This window comes from Mya arenaria, chromosome 15 (assembly GCF_026914265.1).
Source record: "Mya arenaria isolate MELC-2E11 chromosome 15, ASM2691426v1".
NCBI classification, from domain to species: domain Eukaryota; kingdom Metazoa; phylum Mollusca; class Bivalvia; order Myida; family Myidae; genus Mya; species Mya arenaria.
In genome coordinates this window covers 32,454,451-32,473,978 of record NC_069136.1, presented here as the reverse complement: position 1 = coordinate 32,473,978, position 19,528 = coordinate 32,454,451, and the positions used below count along the sequence as shown (strand labels likewise).

General features: G+C 34.5%; 1 long non-coding RNA gene and 1 pseudogene across 1 annotated transcript; one reads left to right on the top strand and one right to left on the bottom strand.

Annotated features, from left to right (window-relative positions):
* Positions 1-361: 361 nt before the first annotated feature.
* LOC128218844 (uncharacterized) lies at positions 362-1,163 on the bottom strand. Its single transcript, XR_008258481.1, has 2 exons — positions 930-1,163; positions 362-566 (listed from the first exon to the last, which is right to left on the bottom strand). It is a non-coding gene; the product is annotated as an uncharacterized LOC128218844 (long non-coding RNA).
* A 14,586-nt stretch (positions 1,164-15,749) lies between these two features.
* LOC128219578 (putative nuclease HARBI1) lies at positions 15,750-16,752 on the top strand (annotated as a pseudogene).
* The last annotated feature ends 2,776 nt before the right edge of the window (positions 16,753-19,528 follow it).

The window sequence follows — 19,528 nt, the reverse complement described above, 5'->3', positions numbered from 1 at the left end:
CCAAAAAGAGATAGGGGAAAATACTGTAAAACAAAGATAATATATCTCGTATGAGCGGCTTCTAAATGATATTAATCTTTTATTCTTTGTACACAAATAATGCAACTTTGAGATGTATTATGGGCATTCCAGTTCTGGTGCTATAACATTTCTGTCGGATGTGGATAAAGAGAGCAAGAGTGACATGGTCATAGCCTCACAGTTTGCGCACATCATAGAGCTTGGCGAATTAGTAATTGCTGATGGGGTATTTAAGACATCCTTCAGTAAAACAAAGTGCAATTGCACATTTTACCATTTTTAAGCGGCATGCAGAGACATATTGAAATTAATACATACACTCTATAACAAAACACAAGAATGTATTTAGTATCATTTTAATATCTGTATTGACAACACATCGATGTATATATATTTATTTGTACTATGTGTGTACCAGCTATTGTATAAATCATGACATTGTGGACTGTTTTTCATTGATTCATTTAAAGTTCAAGTAGCATAAACCGTCATCAACTGGCACAATGATGACCTTGTCTTCCCCAGCTTTAATACAGGCACTGCATCTGAAAAAAATAAATGCAATTAATTTCTTAATCATAAAACATTGAAACCTATTTTATACATTTAGTATCTGGTTAGATGTCATCTATTCACAAATACACATAAGGACACACAGACAAGATCAGCTGTATGATAAGACAGAGAAAGTGTACCTGTTTCTGACCAACTGATATATATCCATTTCATATGCATTTTACCTCAATTCTGGGCTAGAAACAATATTACAATATATTAAAGAATTCCAATGCAGCTGTTAGACTAAATCTTATATGTTGAACCTACAGCATACCACATTATCACAATATTATACGTTTTCTTAAATGTAAACATATGTATACATACAGTAGATTGCATAATTTGCTTACCTGTTAATTAGTTCTGGTCTTTTCCCACATGAAGTTAAACCTCAGCAGCACTGTGTCCATTACTTATCTCAACAATTGACTTCTGAGAGAAACTTTGCACCAGGAAGATTATTTCTAGTGAATGTTACTGCAGAAACCTTATCAGAAGTAGCCATTGTTTACATTTCTTGTACGACCTTCCTGGAAATTGTGTACCACGTGGTACACATAGCAGAAAGCAATGACGTAGTTGTAAATCCCTCCTATACACAAAATCATTTTGACATGTTTGAACAAATATAAGTCCGGTTTTGTGAGGTAAAATTTCGTTGACAACTAACAAATTTTCTTGATTTTTTGTCCGGAATTCCGAGGTTCCGGTTTTATAGGGATTATTTTACATTGAAAATAGAAGGGGAAAACCGGGACTCTGAAAAATGTCCGGTATCCCGAGGATTCCGGTTTTGTGGAGATCCGGTTTAATGAGTTTCCACTGTATATATATATATATATATATATATATATATATATATATATATATATATATATATTCCCTTGATTATATATATATTCCCTTGATTATATATCTAGTTTCTGCAAATATACAAATGGTCTCCATTGGATTCGATTTCACAAATGGAGAAATATTATGCCCAAATGACCTAGGTTTTTAAAAGAATGCATTACACAAATATATACAAAAGTTCTGGTTTCCTTGATATTTGTTCTATAAACACCATACTTGAAGGCGACTAGTACACAACTCATATTATGCGTCGTGAAAACTTGAACAGGTCTTAAAGTTAATAACACAATTGTTAAAATTCTTTACAAACATGCGTTTTAAAATATAGACATTCATAGTTTTAAATTTCATTTCACAAAGTAAATGTGGAAAAAAAATGTTTGCGTTAAGGCAGTTTTAAAAGGCATAACAGTATATTTGACACAAATGTTTGCATACACGAAATTTGTGACATTAAACCCAGTTTTATTATTCCCCGCCGAATCGAAGGTTTCGGGAGGGGGATATTGTCAGAATGTTCCCCTTGATCAAATCACGACCACTTGTAAAAGTGGGCCAGATGGGGTCAAAAACTAGGTCAAATCTTTGGAACAAACTAGAGGCATTATACATGGTCAAATATTCATGAAACTTAATTAAAATGTTTTCCTTGATGAACTTTGGACATTTATAAAACTGGGTCACATGATCTAAAATAAGGTCACTAGGTCAAATCTAAGAAAAATCTTGTCAGGAACCATATCATGGTAATGATTGGTCAGATTATGTTTAAACTTGGTCAGGATGTACCCCTTGATGAAATATGGACCGCTTATAAAAGTGGGTCATTTGAGTAGCTCAAATCTTTGGAACACATTAGAGGCATTATGTATGGTCTAATACTCGTGAAACGTGATCAGAATGTTTTTCTTGATGAACTCTTTGACATGTTTAAAACTGGGTCACATGCGATAAAAAAAAGATAGAAAACTGGGTCACATGTGATAAGAAATTAGGTCACAAGGTGAAATCTTCAAAAAATCTTGTCCGAAACCATTTCATGGTAGTGATTGGTTGTATTATGCATGATAATGAATATATTTATTTTATGATTTACTTCCATCAACTTACATTTTAATCGATTATGATAGGTTATAATCAATAATCACCAACATGAAGCTCCTATTCATGATTTTTTATCCCCTGCCTAATCGAAGCTTTCGGGTGGGGGATCTTGTTTTGGCTCGTCCGTCATTCTGTCCGTCCGTCCTTCCGTCACCCTGTTTTGTCCTGTTCCATATTGTGGTACGAATTAGATGATGTTTAAACTTGGTCAGAATGTCCCCCTTGATAAGATCTCGACTGCTTATAAATGTGGGTCGCATGGGGTCAAAAACTAGGTCACTAGGTCAAATCAATTAAAGGCTTATATTTATGGACAGTTTTTCCCCTGTCCAACTAAAGGTATCATAAGGGGGATATCTGTTTGATTTTGTCTGTCCATTGGCCCGTTTGTTCATCACATATTTATGCTGTCCAGAGCCATATCTTTTTATTTTCAAATTCATAGAAACTATTACAAATGTTACTCTATATAAAAAAACTTTTATTTCAAATAATTCCAAACAAACTCAAACTTATATCCAACGTTCATAACGGTCCATTTTTCTGCAGCAATATTACATGTTAATATAGGAATATTCCACCTACTTTTCATTCCCAATCCATGAACTTTGCCTAATCAGACGGGGGATATCAATAATCAACGAATTTGCTTGTTGACTCTTTCTTACATTTTTTCCAGTAATTATGCCCCTTCTATTTTGTTTTAATTATTATCCTGGTATGTTGTAATTCTAAACTAAGTAACCTTGGTCATCCTTAGCACACACAGCTACCAAAAGGATGTAATGCAAAGGCAGAAATTTTCAAAATACTATCGTGTACATGTATATGATTAATTATTGCGTAATGATAAACAAGTAGTTTTTCATTCATTGAACACTTTTTCTCTAGTGTTTGGGTACTGTTCCTTTACTTGAAGATGCTAGTTCAAACCGCTCCATATACTGATGATCAGTTCCTTACCTGATATTAAACTTGATTGCTTTTTAAAAACAAAAGGCCTTCGGCCTTTGCTCTACTGGCATGGCTCTTGTGGTCATTTTCGACCCAGAGCATGTACGTATGAGTAACCGACAACAAATATAAAGTTCACTTTTTGTGTTTGGGTTACCTGAAAACGCTTTACGTTCAAAATTTTAGGACTGAAAGTGTTCTATGCAGATTATTTGAATGAACTATTTTAATATGTGCCAAGTAAAGGTAATCTGAGGGTAAAAAAATATTTGCTTTTAAAAACTGTACTCATGGTCAAAATTTCATTTCTGAAACCGAGCTCTAATGGATATCTTAATACTGTACAAGTTTCTTTGAGATATAATCAAAACTGAAGACTGTATCATGTTCACAAGCAATTGTTTACAGACGCATGGACGCACATACTACGTACAAATTACCATCGCATAAGCTCTTCTTTCCTTTGGCCAGTAGAGCTGAAAAAAGTACTTGTGCGGTCATAGGTGAGAAATGATCAGTGATGGACTTGAAATTTGTACTTTTGGACTGGAGATGAACAACTGTAGGGGTAATCTCCTGGTCATTACAAACCTGCATACCAAGAATGAAATTCCTTGGTCGAACCATGGAGTTTTTTGGCCCAAGAGTTCTTTATTCATTGAGGGTGACGTGACGTACATTATGGTGATCAAAAAAATAGTTTTTCACCAGAAGTTCACTGTGACCTTGGCCTACTGACCTCAAAATCAATAGGGGTCATCTACTAATCTAGACCAACAAGCAAACCAGGTATGACGTTCCTTGAAGCGTTCTTAAGTTATTGAGCGGAAACCTATACACTGACCTTTGACTGACTGATACCAAAATTAATAGAGGTCATCAACTAGTCATACCCAACTGACACACCAAGTATGAAATTCCGAGGTACAAGCATTCTAGTCTAATCGGAAACTGTTTTTACCCCTTTGTCCTACAGATCCCCTAAATTACTAACCCTGACCAACTGGCATACCAAGTATGAAGTTCCGGAGTGCCCTTGTGTTTTTTAGTTTTTATTGGAATCTGTTTTCCTCTCAAGGTCACTGCGACCTTGACCTTTAAGCTACTGATTCCTTAAATTAACAATGGTTATCTACTAGTCATGAACATTTTGCATATCAAGTATGAAGTTTCTGGGTGCAAGCCTTCTTTAGTCATTGAGCGGAGACCGTTTTTCAAGGGTCGTAACAAGTCATGTCCAACTGGCATACCTAGTATTAATTAAGTTTCTTGGTGCAAGTGTTTTGAAGTTAATAAGCGGTTTTGTTAACTTCAAAACGCTTGCACCAATTAAGAAACTTGGAAACCTATAAAAAAAATTCACCTCGAGGTAAATCAATTAGTCATTACCAAATGGCATACCAAGTATTAAGTTCCTTGGTTTAAGCGTGTTTAAGTTATGTAGAAGGAAACCATTTTTTCAAGTCACGGTAATGTTCTGATCTTAAGATCCAAGATTCAAGAATCTTTATGTAACGTCGGGTATATCTTAACAAGAAACATTAGCTGAATGGGCGTAAGTGCGACATATACATTATGACCAATACATGGAATAAGAATGTACACAGACAAATTATTATAATATAATACAGTATGCATGTGCGCTGTATTTAAATGAAACTATTTACAGGGTGATTAATTTCTTTTACATGGGGGGGGGGGGGGGTGAAAAACTCAGTTTCAGTTATTATAGTGGAATTAATTGGGTTGAAAACAGGTATTTGTGTTAATAAACCTTGTGTAAAAGTCAAATGATACTGTTAAATGTCTCTAATTTTAGGAAGATGTTTTATGAATAATTATTGGAATTGCAGAACATTTAAATCACAGAATTGGATGGTAAATAATCATTATGGTTAGGTTTTTAAATAAAGTTCCAATTCTGTAAGTCATACACGGTGATTGTAATATATTGACACTGAACAATTCTGTATAGAATGACAAAATGGTTAACACAACAATAGAGTAATGGAAATATACTTCACATGTACAAGAGTTCTAAAGTAAAATAAATACAACATTAAATAAAAAAAAAAAAAAGCACACAAGAAATTGTGAATGACCAAAATTTACATCAAAATGATACTGGAGGATTTTTGCAAATTATTTGAGATACACACTAAACCATGATTACTACGGTATTGTCATGTACTCAAATTAAAAGGTTTTGCTAATAAAAACTTTAAATTGATATTGAAGGATAAGGTGAATACAAGAGGTAGGAGAAAGTTATTGTTATGAAACGTCGTAAAAGAAGAAAATATTAAAAGTATGTTTGAAGGGATAGATGGAAATAATTATCAACACAACAATTACCTTTATTTGCCATGGTAACATTTGTTACAACAGACTATAAAGTTCAATAAAGCATCGGTAAACAAGATGGTATCGAAGTGAAATTATTACGCAATATAATAATGTTAACATGTACAACTGAAATAAAGCTTCATAAACGTATTGGCGGGTTCAGTGACATGGGTAAAATTAGTTAAACAATTTATTTTAAACATTTTAAAGTAAAATACTTTGGAGAGGAAATGTAGGATATTTGTGGTATTAGTTTTTTTCTGCAAGTAAATAGAAGTAAAAAAAACTCATATTATTTTACATGCATCGTTCATTTTATTTGATAGTATAAATACTGCTATGAAAACATGACGGACGCTTTAGTGTAATCTGGCGCATATCGATATGAAGGGGCTCAAGACCACAGTTAATCTGCCCCCTGTAGATCAGGATGTGAATACAGAAAAAAGAGTGCTTGTGTTCAAGTATCAATATTTTATTAAAATTGAATGAAAACGAAGCAAAAAATGTTCTTTTTGCAGAGAACTTCACTGAATTTGACACTCCATTGCAGAAATTGATGGTTTTCAGAGTAAATATTGGAAAAATAATAGCTTGTGGAAGTCTGACAATTAGTTGTTTGTAGCCGATTGACTCCTTGGCGGAAGGGTTATGTATTTGAACTCAATTTTGACAGTCGGGTCAATGGTCAACATGGTGTTTTCTTGTGATTATATTTTGTGTCTTGAATTGTTCTAAAGATGCCATGTCCTTGTTTTTCAATTGGGATGTGTATATAGTCAAAAGCCAGGTTAGTGTCTATATGAAACATATAGTTAAAATAACTGTGGTCTCACGCCAAGTGCGGGTCATTTACGGGAAATTATTTCTATAGTAATCAGTACACCATGTAAATCCACGTGCAAAATACAATTGTGAATGAATGTGTTTATTCAAACTTAAGGTGTGAAATTTGGAACATTCTAGTATATAGTGAAAACTGTCTCCTATGGTATTTGGACAAAAAGGGCAATGTCTTTCGTTGTAGGGAATACCTCGCCACGCATGTGTTTCAATAGGGAATTTAAAGTTACAACACATTAATTTATAGATTCCCAAAGCTGTATTTTGTGGAACATTCAATAAATAACTCTCAAGCTGAATTCTTCTTTAAAACTATTGTATAATACACCTTTGTGCGAATCGTTCATTTTCTCTCGCCAGACTTGCTCATTTTGGTCGTTTAGGGTTTGTGTTACTAAAGGCTGGTCAACGTTTCTTGGTTATCATATAGATAGGTAAATCCAGTGTTGTTTACCAACGACTTTACATAATTTAGCCAATTGAAATTTAAGCCACTTTGAGCCATTGTTCTTATACCAGTGCTGCATATGAATCCTTTTCAATGACAAGTTTGTTCCAGAAATTAATAATTCGTTTATTGATAGTTATTTTAATAGGATACCGGCCTAATTCACATAAACCATATACGCTGGAGTACTTTTTCTAGAGTTTGTAAGATCGAGATTATATATTCTTCTATATAATAAGTGGAGTGCTTTTTTGCTTGTTGAATTAAATTATCTTTCGCTTTATTGAACTTTCTTGTTGGGCTAAATACAATACCGAGATAATTTCGACTATTTCTAATAATTCATCGTTAATCTTAAATGAATAGTTTCTCCATGTTGTTCTGTTGGTGCCGAATATCATACCCTTTGTCTTATGTATATTGATGTGGAGTTTCCATGTGTTACAATATTCTTCGAAGTCATTCAAGCATTTCTGAAATTCATTCGCTGACCTAGCAACCAAGATGGTGTCGTCTGCGAATAACAAAACCAGGATATCTATGTAGTGAATTAAGTTGTCTAAAAATTATTCAATTTTAACTCCCTCATTATGTTTTGATTTTAAGAAATCGTAAATCATTTAAGTAGTAGGAAAATTAAACGGTGAAAAGCTCTCTACCTGCCTTAAACCACAAAGAAATAGGACGTTTCACCACAAGATTGAACACAAGACTTTACGTCTGAGTACATGTTACGGACTATTCTCAGTATTTTACAGTCAACGTATCCGTATTTTGTTGGCGTGACTTTAGAAGCTCGGTTATGAAATGTAATGTAAATATATGGTCAACTGTTGAACGGTTTTTCCTAAACACGGCTTGATTTTCAAGTAATACTTGAATACTTTATTTGAGAAAAGTGTCAATCTTTGGTTAAGAACTGATGTGAACAGTTTGCCTAGGCAACTAAGAATAGTAATGGGTCTATAGTTTACAGGTCACATGGAATTACCGTTTTGCTTAAAGATTGGCACAATGTAGCCTTCCGACCAACACTTTTGGTATACTCCTGTATCTAGAATGTAGTTAAAAAGTTGGCATAAAATGGTAACAGAAAGTGTTTCGTCGACTTTATATGCTCGTTACAGATGTTATCAGATGGGCTTGAAGCCTTGCCGTTATTGCATTTATTGATCATTTTCTCTATTTCTTCTTTAGTGATTGGTGAATTTAATGTTTTCATTATTTAGCAAATTTATATTAATATTGTCTAGGTTCTCCGTTTCCCCACCATCATTATTATTCTTAAAGAAATCGTAAAAATCATTAAAAGCAGGGATTTTGCTTGTTTTTAGCTCTACTGGCCAAAGGCTTGTACAGTATCTAGATATCCTTTAGAGCTCGGTTCCTTTCGAAAACCAGCCAGATCCGCCCATGCATGCCTAGATTATGGCCCTTGATAGTATAAAAAATGCTACTGTGTAAACACTAGCTTGTGAACATGATACAGTCTTCAGTTATGATTGTATCTCGATGAAACTTGTACAGTATTTAGATATCCATTAGAACTCGGTTCCTTTTGAAAACCAGCCAGATCTACCCATGCATGCCTGGATTATGGGTCTTGAAAGTATTAAAAAATGCTATTTTAAGCTAAGTCTATTTTAAGCCAAGTCTACATGAGCGAAGTCTATTTTTAGTCAAGTTTACATGTAAAGCCACAATTGCTTGTGAAGGTTTGTTCAAATTATGCCCCTGGGGTCATTATTTCTGCCCCCCCCCCCCCCACACACACGGAGATTGTCCCGCAAGGGACCAGTGCGGCAAATGCAAACGACCTCGGCGATGTTGGCGGAGGCCAGGAAAGAGTTCTCTTTTCTTTGTAAGGGACAAACTCCCCCACCCCCCACACTTAAATTGGGAAATGTTAAAAACTTTTTGTCTGAAACCACTTTGCAAATCCTTGCTATTTTGAACAAGGCTTTATTAAGTGGTCCACTATGGTTGTTCAAATTATGCCCTTGGGTCAAAACTGGCACTGCCCTTGGAGTCACAATTTTCCTAGAGACTTTACAAAGTAATATTTTCAAAATCTTCATGTTTCAAACCACAAGGCCCATACCTTTGATATTTGTTGTGGAGCATCATATGATGCAATTGAAAACATTTGAAATAAAACCCCTTGGGCAAAAGCTGGCCCCACCCCTTTTGACTTACTTATTAATTTTTAAAGCTACAGTAATGAAATATTGACCATGTGATCAGTTTTGAAAACAAGCATTTATGTTGTCCTCGGATGTCCTTGACTTTGACCTTTGACCGACTTTTTATTTTTAAAGCTACAGAAATGAAATTTTGACGATGAGTACAGTTTTGAAAGCAAATAGTTTTTACCCTCAGATTACCTTTACTTGGCACATATTAAAATAGTGCATGCAACTGATCTGCTTACAACACTTCCTGTCCTCAGATGTTGAACGTGCAGCGTTTTCAGCTAACCCAAACACTAAAAGTGAACTAAATATTTGTTGCTTATTACTCAAACGTACAAGCTCTGGATTGGAAATGACCACAAGAGCCATGCCAGTAGAGCATAGGCCCTTTTGGGCCTCTTGTTTATTATTGTCGCGCGACTTTATATAGGACCAATATGATTTCGGGTTATTTGTATGTAAATCACGCGAGCGGGACGATTTATTGAACTTAAATTGCCTAATATAGTATTTCATAGTACGTTTATAATCGTGACTCGGTTAAGTAAGTTTTTATTAATCTGCGATTTTTTTATATAATATCTCTTCTTAGCCTGGTTATAAATTATCCGTTTAATTCGGCACTGAGGCCTGTACCAGGGCTTATCACTTTTATTACGATTGGTGCAAATGTTCTGGCAATTAAACATAGGCTTAGGTTTGAAACTTTTTCGTGCGGATTCGTTAAATATGTCCGATAAAATGTCTGCAATTTTATCAATATTTTCTTGGTTTTTAACTGAGGTACAGAGAAGATTTCCAATTCGTCAACTTTCTCTAAATTGATATTTTCGGTATTTTTTTTGCAGTTTGGTCTCCCATTTATGTTTATATTGTACGTGACAATTATTTTCTACTGGCTTTGGTCTGACAATTTGGTTTAATGTCTCTAACTTTAAGATGGCATGACCGTCCGAGTACAGTGAATCTAGTTGTATAATTTCAAAGTTGCTTAAATTTCGTAACATATTTGCAGAACATATGAAATAATCAATAAAGAAATTTACTTTAAAATTCGAGTCCCCGATTGATTTATCACCACCAAATCGCCCATTTAAGTAAAAAAGGTTATTATTCTTACAAATATCAATAATCTTATTGCCAATATTATTGACTTTTGTATCGACAGACACGCGTTTTTTAGAAAATAATTCATTATCTAATTCCTTTACTTGGTTGAAATATTCCAAAACTTCCTTATCAAAATCAAAATATTCCAACATAAATTCATCGGCTACTAAAATTTCACACCTAATACAACATTTTTATATTTCTTACAAATATCAATAACTTCAGTTTCAAAAAGTTGAAGTTCGTCATAATTAAAGAATCTTGATGTTTCCGGTGGAATATAAATTACACCTAAAATACAATCTGTATCTAATGATAATATATCTCTTTTTATACGGATCCACAGAACATAATCAGATTCAGTTTCCACAACAGAAACGGATTTAGATAAATGGCTCTTAAATAATACTCCGATTCCACCGGATCGTTTAATAAACTTTTGTTTTCTTGCCTGTGATACAAAACTATAATTAGGTACATCTATAACATCATAATTTGCTAACATGGTTTCAATACAACAAAATATGTCATAATCTTTTAACAATTCTTCAAATTCCTGATAATTTGACCGATCTGTTTTAGACCACAAACATTCAGGTAACCTAAGTTTAAGAAAGACTTATCACAACATGATTGGATCACCGGACCATTCCAGTCCTATGCCGGTCTACTGTTTCCAGCGGTGCTACCAGGTCTGCCGGAAGTCCTCGTAGGGCGCTTGTAGGCATCGGTGAAAGCATGTTTTGGCGTAGGCGCCTTACTTGGAGCACTGTTGCTACTGGTTTTGTTTGCCCCTGTCGGTGTCACGCGACCACGAGGGACGGCACTACTTCCTGCTCTTTGCAATGAAGCGTTTTTTTGAGTCCTTGTCCCGTGATGTTCTCCCTTCCCGTTCTGCTTCTCATTTTATGTAATGTATACTATTTGTACATATTTATTTTGTTGTTGTATGAATTGGAAATGTAATTTGTAATGTTTGTGAGTTTGAAATGAAAAATAAGCAATAGAAATTTTGATTATGTTCAAGGACAGTTATTTTGGCTGTGTAAGAGTTATATTATTAGATCCCGAGACACGATATGGTATGATGTGTCAGCATGTGAAGTTAGCTTGTTTGAATGCAACATTTGCAATGCAAGGTTACATTTAAAAGGTAACATGGTACAGAATTGCACAATGATATAACATTACAAATACAGGTAAAATTGATGTTAGTATTTAAAGAAACCTATTGTTAACATAGTGCAGACGTTTTGTTGAAAGCTACTCTATTTTATAAATATCAGATCCCATAAAGAGTGTTTATATAATGTTAACTTTATGTAGTGTCAGCCAAAGCGTTGAGGCAGGTTGTTCTGTTAAGAATCAATTGGTCGTGTCACGCTTGCACTGACAAGTTTCCCATTTTCAAACTTTCCTCTAGCATTTATAGGGAGGAGCACTATGAGGTAGAAGTGAAGTGCAGGATCGTCACCGATTGTTTTCAGTTTAGGTATTGTGGTGAGGAGTTGGAACAGTTTCCGCATTTCATACCCACTGCTGCGTTTAATAACATCCTCAGCTGTGCAATAGTAGGCCACTTGTGTAAGGGACTGGCCCTTACATAAAGGACATTTGTCAAGGTTCATTTACTTGTTGCGACACTCTTAAAAGATATGAAACAAAATTGTTATGATATCATGATAAGTGAATGTAGCACTGAAGATTTAATAACATGATACATGAGGAACAAAATAACTCTAAACATTCAACTGAGGTGAAGTTGTTAGGTTTCCGGGTTGATATCATAAGCTCTATTAGAGATGTGAATTGACTGGTAATTTGCAATTTGATCTCAATTGTGAATCAGGTTATACAAATCAAAGATCGATGCATGAATCGCGAAATCATAATTAAGATTATTAGTATTTAAAAACAAGTAATGATAACATTCATTTATTCAGTTATTGAGTTAAGCAATTTTGTTCAAGAGATAGTAAAGAAAAATGTTATTCATTTTTATGAAGGTTTGTTTGTAGGTCGTGTATTTTGTGCAAAATAAATATCTAAAAAGTGATGTCTAAAAAAGATTATATAGTTAAATAATGTAAGCATGCAGAGTTCATTTTTTTATACATTTTTTGAAATTGTGAATAACTGTACATACATTCAATTATTGAATTGAAATGCATCGAAACATCCATATTTTTTTGTTTTATTAAAGGTTGAAAGTTAATACTTAAAGCAATGCTATTTAAAGTTGTAGTTAGAAACTTATCAAAATATTTGCCTATATGTTACATAACAACACAAAATGCAGAAGGTTTTGGATTTCATGTTTATGATGAATGCTGGCTACTGTTCTGAAATCATAAAGTTAACAGGAAACTAAAAGGAGAACAAACCTGGTTTGGGGCAGCACTTATATTTATGGGCTGAAGTAATACCCATTTCTTGGAGCTCCTCAGTCCTGGCACCAAAACTGTTAGTGCTGTCTTTTGCAAAGTCTTTATCTTGAAGATGAAGCCCCATCTGTTCAAGATGTAACAACTCTTGTGGTAGAAACTGGAATGTAGGATGATAAATATACATTTTATTGAGACAGTCGACTTGAAGAATTATAATAAAATGTGCTTTCTGACCTTTAAGCTGTTGTTTTACTGTAATTTTATTTTAAAGATGTGGCTAACTGTTAACCATAGTTTATGAATTATAAAATGATGGCTGTCAAGCATTTCCAATTGTCCATGGAATGTATATGGTTGAAAATGCGAAACAGCTTTGAAGAACTGAACTGCAAACTGTATAAGTAATTTGGAATATAAACTTATATAAACGCGACTTTTTGTGTGTCAGAGGAAACCATATGTGTTACAAACATTTACACTTGATGCTGATCATGTTTTCCAAGCATTTGAAACTGTGAAGCTTTTAAAACAATATGAAAATATTTTTCCATTTGTTTTTACAGACTTAAATATGAATATGTTTATGAGTTTCCCAGTAAAAATGTTAGAGATAGCAGGAGATTGTATGTAAAAAGGTAATTGAATTTGGATAAATGTATAATATGAAGAAGGAAAAAAGAGTTGTGATAACTGGACTCAGACCTGGATCTTAGTAGAATTCTAAGTGGGAAAGTCTACGTATCCTTCCATCGATAAAGGTATTCTAATAAAAAATGACAGGGCATGAAAACTGTCGCAGGCTTCGTTGTGTACTGTGGGCAATTTGACTATGAAAATCTCGTTATCATGAATAATTAATGAGACAAGTCCACAAAGTACCAGATGCTTAACGGTTGAAAAATAATTATTGCGATTGCCAGAGTTGAACTGGGTCCGCCTTCTCAGTACAATGTTATTTGGCAGGAGTCAAGACCACACAACCACGGAGGCTACTGACACTTTTAAGTTATTGAATAATAGTATACCTTGCATTAATGTGTCCCTTTGTGTATGTAAAGTTGATCGGTCCGTATATCAATGTGTTTAAATAAAATTCCAGTGTTTATGACGTCAGCTGTCCATATCATATTTTTGGCCGGTCCGAACCTCTCCAAAAATATAATATGGACTGCTGACGTCATATAATTTGGACTGCTGACGTCATAAAACTGATGAGTGCTGCTTGCAATTTTCACAACAACATTTTTTTCGCAAGTAAACATTATTAAATTTGTTCAATAAAACACCCCAACGGCGCTTTAAAATTATTAAATGGTAAAAATGTGTTCGGTCTAATCTAAGAAATATACACCACTTCGGGCTAAGGCCTCGGTCCATATACACTTTCGGCGGCTGATTGGCCGGTCCTTTTAATATCATATGACCCTTACTGTAGTGGTGTGTAGTATTTCTTAATTTTTTGAGTGTAACATGCGAATTCATTGGAAGAAGAGTTGTCTCTCCTGCGGCATGCATATACAATTAAACGAGATTTTGTCAGTCATAACTTGAAAAATATCATTAAAACTCGTTAAATGCAGACTGACATGCAAACTTTGCGCATGCATTACAAAGAGGAGCTTGAAATATCATCCCTACCATTGTGAACTCGTTGAGTAAGACGCGTATTTATCCAAATGGAACGTTTTTTGTTGAGACATTTTTACTTTCACTTCGAATCACCCTCTCGCAATTTTGACCTTGACCGCGCACTCGGTTATGTCTTAAATGCATGAAGCGTTTTCATTGAACGGCTATCATTTAATGACGTAATTGGAAAAGCCTTCAAATGTTGTCCAAAGTGAAAGTAGAAATACCGCAACAAAAAACGTGCTACCGTTTAATTCGAAAGACACGAAACCAGCTTTTAAAAGATGTGATATAAATATATAAAAACAATAGTTTTTAATTCACTACGTAAAAAAAAAAAAAATACCTTTCCCCAATCGCCAGCGTGTTGACCTCGATATATGTGATCCAGTGTTGGCGTATCTACTGTAGGCTAGGCATGATCATCTAAGGGTGCATTCGAAGCGTGTGTTCTGGACAGTGTTCCTAATGTTCTTAAGCACAGACCATCCGAATATACCGGAACAGGAAGTGTAATTCCAAGATGGCTGACTATGCAGTGTGTGCTGCAGTTATATTGCAAGAATTTGAAGAAGACGACGAGATTGAGCGAAAACGCGATCACTCTGCTTTATTGATGGCAGCAATCCTTCAAACAATTTAAGTAGGTGCATCATTAACAATTGTCAGTCTTGTATCATGAGTGCAGTCTTACGTCTAATGAATAAGCTGCATAAACATCATTTTATTTATTAAAAGTATAAGGCAAAAATCGATGTTTTTAGGATTTTAGGACGAAATCAATCGTTGAATAGATTAATAATTATAAACCCACTGATGATGTGGGGTTATGTTGCTTTGCTCATGTCCAAATGGTTTCCAGTCAATATCTTAATAACGGTTAAGCGCAGGATCCTCAAACTTAAAAGGGTGGTTGGGCATTATCAGTAGATGACCACTATTAATTTTGAGGTCACAAGGCCAAAAATCAAGGTCACTGCAGTTTTCAACTGTAAAATGGTTTCTGGGCCTAGGATCCTCTAACTTAGTAGGGAGGTTGGTCAGCGTCAGATATTGAGGTCATTAGGTCAAAAGTAAATGTCGCTGTAACCTTTAACATAAATGACTATTTGGCTGCTATGGGGCATACATGTTTAACAAAGAAATGGCGATGTGGCAGAGAATCGAGCACTTGCGTGTTTAAAACACTGCACTAACCGGACAGAACTTTTCTTATGATTATAAAAGAACAAATGTATTTTTTATTTAAAGTATTTTATTTATAGTCAGTCTTTGTTTGTTTATTGCAGTGCGGTTGAAAAAAAGTCTCGCATCCGAGGTTATGTAGAGGAAGTAGTCCCGCATTATACAGAAGAAGACTTCAGAAGAATGTTTCGAATGAAACCAGCTACATTTTATTTCTTGCTAGATTACATCAAGGACTTTCCTGAAGAACTACCTGCAGGACCAGGCAGAAGAGATCCAATAAGTATTCAAAAACAGCTTCTCATTACCCTGTGGTATGTTGGTGGAAAAGATAGTATATCAAGAATTGCTGATAGGTTTGGTGTTTCAGAATCAACTGTTGTTGCTTGCAGAGATAAAATTATGAAAGCTATACTGAAAATAAAAAACAGACTTATAACATGGCCAACTCAACAAGAATTGCAAATGAAGAACAGGAATTTGCACGACGAAATGGTTTTCCGGGGATTGTTGGAGCAATTGATGGGACACATATTGAAATAAAAGCTCCGAAAAACAACCCACAATGTTATGTCAACAGAAAACATTTCCACTCCATACAGTTACAGTGTGTTTGTTTGCACAACAGATTGTTTAGCCATGTTTTTGTTGGATACCCAGGTAGCGTACATGACTCACGGGTATTGCAGAACTCTGACCTATGGGATATGGGTTTAGCGAAATGCTATTATGTCTTTCTGACTTTCATATTTTGGGTGATGCAGCTTATCCACTTCGGAAGTGGCTGTTAACTCCTTATCGAGACAATGGTCACTTGTCTCCATAACAGAAGAAGTACAATTATTACCATTCCAGCAACAGAATGGTCATTGAGAAATCTTTTGCCCTTCTCAAATCTAGATTCAGGCGGCTGCATATGATAGATACACACTCTGTTGCAAAAGCTTGTGAAATTAAAATGACTTGTTGCATTCTTCACAATTTGTGTATAATGGAAAATGACGTTTTTGATGATGATCTTGCTGATGAAGGTTGTAATGACAATAATGCAAACATTTGTCAAGAAGCAAATGCTGAAGGTGTTCTAAAAAGCGACCGTATTGCACAAAATCTTGTTTGAGTTTTTGATGCATTAGTGTTACTGTGCTTGTTGATATCAACATTGTGCACATGCGTGTAAATACCACATCTATATAGACGTCGGACACATTATTGAATTGTTTTCTTGCGCAAATGATCTATGGAGTAACAAATAGGGCAATACAACAATGAAAAGCTTGATTGTTGTTTGTTTTGTTTATATATACTTATTTCCAAAATTATAGGTGATGTCTCGGCAGTCAGTCCACCTAAATGGTGTTCCTGGTTCTCAAACCAGTACTTAATTTCTCCACTAGCAACCATCTGCTTCCTAGCTTGTACGAGTAATGTTAAATTATTTTGACATCAAATTACCATTTAGCCTTTCTTTTTCATTACACAGTTTCATTTTAAAATTTCATGTTGAAACAAGAAAGAATTAGTCACTGAACAGTGACGATCGCCCCCGAAGTAAAGCTTTGAAGCTGAGGAAGGGATATAATGTATATAAAGTCTGTTAATCTTTGACCACTAAAAGTGTGACATTGACCATGGAGCTAGGGGTCTGGGTCTTGCCAGATCGTCTTATGGTATTGAACTGGTATTTACCATTTATACCAAGTTATTTCAATATCCCTGCATGAATTACAGAGTTATGGACCGGGCTCGAAACAGACCCTGTTATTCTTTTACCTCTAATTGTGACCTTGACCTTGGGGTCTGGGTCTTACGAATTACACATTGTCTCAATATTGTCAACATTTATGCCAAGTTATTTAATATTGCTTTATGGATAAAAATGTTAAAGCCCGGACAAGGTGGAACGGATGCACGTACGCACACACGGACATACAGTGTGATTACTATATGCCACCCTCTGGATGTATGCCACCCTCTGGGTGCATAACAAATTATCTGTCGGAAACAAATAGTTGACGCCTACCTTCCACCGACATTCCCAAGTCTAAGTACAATTTCAAACCTGGTTAAATATTCCGTTCTTTAATGGTTAAGGGAAGACAGCACCCTCATTTAAACACAAATGACTTCAAAATAATAGATATTTTATCAACTTTATTTCCAAAACCAGAACATGTTTAAACAACAAAACTTCAACAACCAATACTAAAATGGTGTCCCTGCGAAAAGCCAGCTTTTTGGAAGAGTGTTCCCTGCTTCACTTGTGGTAACTCGATGCACAATCCCTTTTAAGTTGTGCAGTAGGGCAGATATGGAAATGTAGCTTTTCACAGGAGACAATAAAATATCACAAAAAGAATACCATATAAGCATTTTGATCAGAATGTTTTAACTGAAATAATAAAAAAGAGGCCACAGCCACTAAATAAAATATCACAAAAAGAATACCATATAAGCATTTTGATCAGAATGTTTTAACTGAAATAATAAAAAAAGCGGCCACAGCCACTACAATCGCTCACCTGCTTTAAGAATGAATGGGAACGTAGGAGTTACGGGATATTAGACAGTCTCTAGATCTGACTCTACATGGCCGCCAAGGCCAAGATAATTCAGCATTTTAAGAATTAAAGATCCTAATTAAAATGGCAACACATTTTACTTCATCTACTTGAGTTATAAAAGAATTATTCTCCTTGCGACATTGTCAATATGTGAAAATAGTTAGTACACTGATGCACATCATGTATTCAATATTTATAAAGTGTCACTGGACATAAGTACCATGAAATACATTCATATTTGGACACATATCTTGGAATGCTTGATTAGAATATATCATATCATAGAAGTGAGTTTTGCATCACAGTTCTAACATATATCAAATTCACAACCTTCAATGAATGCAGCATTCATTTTTCAATGAAACAGAAATAACATTGTCATCAGTTCAAGCAGATATTCCACCTGCGGGAACATAAACAGCTCCAAAATATTATCTGCATATAGCCACATTGATATGCAGCAAGTACTGACTAGTAAAAATTGACTAGAACATTTTGTAAAGAAAAAGTGCATATAATTTACATAGTTACTGGGAATGCAACAGCATATATTATTTCTGTATATAATTCTATACTCCCGTCTGATTCTATGTTCAAACAAACAAACAAACAAACAAACAATATAAACTAGAAAACTCTTCAAACAAAACTAAATACCCAGGTAAAACTATGGCAAAAATCACAAATTCGGAATGTTATCTGCGTATACCTGAGTATTACCTAGGGATAACCCTAGTTAACCATGTCTAAATTTTCGAACTTAACCAATATCAACATTCTAATTACCCTCACTTAGGAACAAAAATCACCGAAACAAGTGACATAGTCAGCATGTACAATGATATAAAATTCCGAACAATAATGTGACACAACAAAATTAATCAGAAAAAAACGCCTTTTTCGTAACCAATGTAAATTTTGTTATATAGCACATATTTATGTTGCTTATTCTAATTATCCTTAGGCCTAAAAAAAAATTTGTTTGGTCAGGGTTACATCCTTTTCAAAAATAGGTAGGGTAGGTAGGCTTTTTTTTTTTTTTTTTTTCTTTTTATTAGGCTTTATATAAGAATGTCATTTTCATCATTGGAGAATGGTGTTAAAGTTATCTTCTATATAAGCAATTAAGGTTTTAAACTAAATATTGAAAAGCCAGTTTTTCAATTTTTTTTCAAACTGACTATAAAAACGTTAGGGTATTTTTTTAGGCCTTACTTAGGGACAAAAAGCAATGAAACAAATGACATAATTAGCATGTACACTGATATAAAATTCTAACCAATAATCTGACACAACAATTCAGAACAAATCAAGTACGGTAACCAATGTAAA